The sequence below is a fragment of the Falco cherrug genome, chromosome 4, assembly GCF_023634085.1.
Source record: "Falco cherrug isolate bFalChe1 chromosome 4, bFalChe1.pri, whole genome shotgun sequence".
In the NCBI taxonomy this organism is placed as follows: Eukaryota; Metazoa; Chordata; class Aves; order Falconiformes; family Falconidae; genus Falco; species Falco cherrug.
In genome coordinates this window covers 104,122,918-104,127,006 of record NC_073700.1, presented here as the reverse complement: position 1 = coordinate 104,127,006, position 4,089 = coordinate 104,122,918, and positions in this window count along the sequence as shown.

The window sequence follows — 4,089 nt, the reverse complement described above, 5'->3', positions numbered from 1 at the left end:
CACTACCCTGAGCATTTTTCTTCTACTGAAATGACCTAAATACAAATGAGCACCTAGAAAAACATCTCAAAAATAGGGTCTATCATGGAAGTTACATTTTTCCAGCACTAGCTTACGTAGTCCAGGACATTTTCTTTTCCCCTTAAGTTTTATTAAATCCTGGTATTTTTGATAATTTCTGAGTGTCATGTTTTAATTACTACCGGGTTTTGTTGTTTTTTTGCTGAGGTTTTTTTTTAATATTTTTCATCTATTCCTTTTGTCTCCTCTTATCAAATAAAAGTAAAGAAATTGACTTAATTTTTGTCACAGTATATTTACCATACTGTGGCAAATATCTATATAAATTAAAAGCACATTAAAATGTATTTAAATTAGATGTAAATGTGTAGAGAAAGATAAAGCTGTAAAGACTGAAGCAGGCTAATCATAAACGAAGCTAAGAGCCTAATTACAAAGCTTACCACAAAAGAACAAAGCCCAAGAATAAACATAACAATCTAAACAAAGGAAAAAAAACCCTGTTCTTTTATTCAGACAGGCAGATGGTCACCTTTATACCCTTATACTTTTTCACAATATCTGTACACCTAAAATGCAGATAATTGAGGCTGCTCGACCTTGGCTTGTTACTTTGCCATTCTTAAGTGCCATATTACAGGATAGGTGTCAAAATTGGTCCTGAAATTAGTAACTTCAGGGAAGAAGAAACTATCAACCTACCATAGACTTTTTTTTTTTTTTTTAATCCTTACTGTCCTTCTGCTTGGGTTAAATAGTCAAGATTAGCATAACACATAATCTTATCTCAGATACTGGTGCTATTACCCACGTTGATACTGTGACCAAGGATCCGTAAACACAGTATCACTGATAATTGTTTACAGAAGCCATAAACTGCAAGGCATAAAGCAATGCTGGCAACAATAGTATCCCATAGAAGAACCTTAAGAGCTAGCACAAAGGAAGCTGAACTACTGCCAATAATGTTCAATAACTTTTTAAAAATATTCAGAGTATAGATAGGACCTAGGTCTATTCCAGCAACTGTGTTCAAGGAAGTCACTTGTCTCTACTTTTCTTCTCAACCCCCCCACATGACATTAAACAAAGATACAGTAGTTCTTTCAACACTGACACGTTTTTTTTAAGTTGTTGAATTGCTTGTTGCAAAACGTGGGCAAAATCTTAAAATTTTGTCCAAAACCAGAGGTCTGAATCTATAGTGGAAATTAAGAGATTTCTGTACTTAACAAATGCTGTTTTGACAAATACTAAGAAGGTACATCAGATTCTTAACTGGTAATATATTTCCACTTCTAGCTTCAGCAACCAAAGGTAAAGAGATGGGGAGTGTAGGCATGGAGAAGAGGACAGACATCGTGGTATCTGCCTGGAACAATCTCTGCCCCCCTTGGAGCTTTCTTTTGGCTTGTTTTGTTTTGAGCTGCAAGAACTCTGCAAAAGGGTGTTCCCAGCTTCTGGCAGCCACATGTGCTGCTTACCATCTGTTTTCATTCCACTGTGCTATGGAGACAAACATACTTTATTTTTAGTGTTCTACATTTACTGATGTTGCACATAATAGGGGTTGTATCTCACACCTAAGCCCTATACGTGAAAAACCTTTCGTGGATAATGGAAGACTAAAGGTCACAGACTGCCACACAGAATCAGATGAGATAATTTTCATTACCTACTTCTCAGACCAAGTATATAATTAATACTTACATTCACTCGATTCCCGTATAAGCTGTGCTTTCTCTATACACTGTCTGCAAGGGGCTTCCTTCATATGTTTTAAAGATACATTTTCCCAGCAGCTTCCTGGGGTATAGGAAATTGCTGCTACAGTTTCATGGGTTGCCACTCGTGGTTTCTATTCTGCACGCAGCATTCAGAGTCAAAACAGGATATGAAGAAATTAACAGCTGTATGATCAACCGTAGGGAAACAACAGCGCCGTACAACAAATACTTGTTTGAAAGGAAGAATTCTGTGCACAGGCTCCCACATAGTTCTGCTGAAAACCACACACTCCTAAATTAATCTGCAAGCATTAATTGGATAGCATAGAGTTTATGTAAAATTTGATTTAAAAGATTTCACCGGTACACCCCAGTGCAACTTTGGAAAGCACCCACGGCGTACTGGACAGCTAGTAAATCTTTAAACTGCACCACGCTAAACTGAATTCACGAATGTAGGTTTTACCTACGTTAAGCCATACATTTCCAGGCAACAGTATTATTTCTTTACCCATTCAACCCTCTCCCTCCTCAAACCTCTAAGCAGCTGAGGGAGAACTGACTTTTAGCTACATATGGCCCAATCAACCTCTCCTATAACTCAACCAGTATCATATCATTGCCAGCATAATTTAATACCTGTATTTCTAAAGCACATTGTAGCACAGATTTTTCCAGCATATAATACTGCAAATTCAGGACAGTAAGTTATTATCAAGCAGCTATTGATGAGGAATTACCTCTGGTTTCAAAAAATAATTAAAAAATTATTAAAAGCGGCACTGAAATAGAGATCAACAGAGAAAATTAGTGTCTTTAAGACAGCTTATGCATGAAAAGATTCAAAACGTTCACTGGTTATAGGGTACTCCAAAAGACACCTGAACAAGTTCCATTTAACTTTTTCAGATTAGTTCTATTTGTTCAGAGGTTTCTACTCATTAATTCTTTCCTACAATAAGCACTTTTATTATTGCATGTGATCTTACAAATACAGAAGTACTTCTTGATTAATTAGATTGAAAAGGCATCTTTCAATCTTTTTTAATTCATTCAAACATTTTAGTAATGGACTTCAACTACTCTAGTGTTTGAGTGGATTATTTTATTAAGTTATCTGCAGCTATTACTCTTCCCCCAGAGATTCCGACCAAAATTGTGAGAAGTCCTTTTATCTTACTGCTTTTAATTTTATTCTGCCTTCTGCTTTCAAATTATCAAATGCAGTTAAGCTGTTCCACAATTCCTCATAGTCCTCTATTTTAAGTAATACAACACAAGAAATAATTTCTGTCTTAAAAAGCAGTATCTTTTTCAGCTATCAAAATCATGAAGAGGAAACAGTTTTGTCAATTTATTTTTTTTTTTAGAATCATAGAATCATTTAGGTTGGAAAAGACCTTTAAGGTCATCGAGTCCAACCATTAACCCAGGACTGCCAGGTCCACCACTAAACCATGTCCCTAAGCACCACATTTATGTGTTTTTTAAACACTTTCAGGGATGGTGATTCCACCGCCTCCCTGGGCAGCCTTTTCCAATGCTTCACCACCTTTTCCGTGAAGATATTTTTCCTAATATCCAGTCTAAACCTCCCCTGGTGTAGCTTGGGGTCATTTCCTCTTGTCCTGTTGGTTGTTATATGGGAGAAGAGACCGACCCCCACCTGCCTACACCCTCCTTTCAGGTAGTTGTAGAGAGCAATAGTCCCCCCTCAGCCTCCTTTTCTCCAGGCTAAACCCCAGTTCCCTCAGCCGCTCCTCATAAGACTTGTTCTCCAGACCCTTCCCCAGCTCCATCGCCCATCTCTGGACATGCTCCAGCATGTCTGCAACCCTCTTGTAGTGAGGGGCCCAAACCTGCACACAGGATTCGAGGTGCGGTCTCACCAGTGCTGAGTACAGGGGGACGATCACTGCCCTGGTCCTGCTGACCACACTGTTCTGCTCTTTTTCTTCTAACGTGGTATAAAGATGCGTCTAAAATGCTTTTCTTTTAGAAAATCTCAGAACTAGCATTTAGCTGAAACTAAATACAGGAGGAATTTTGAATGGAAACTGGCAAATTCACTCTGCATTAGTCAAGTGCTGATGAACACCCTTTCAGACAGTTCCCCGTCACTGTGCTGTTCTGTATTAAGAGTGAGACTAGCTCTTTCTAATTCCACTCAAAGTGCCAATTTACATTCTGATGCAAAGTACGTAGTCCATCATACATCATTCTGTCACTCCTGAGCTGCCATAACCTACTACTTTTTAAGATGCCTGTGACACAATTTTGATGCCTACACTCACTATGCATATGCAATTTCCAAATAAAATCTGAATAGTCTTACACTTGC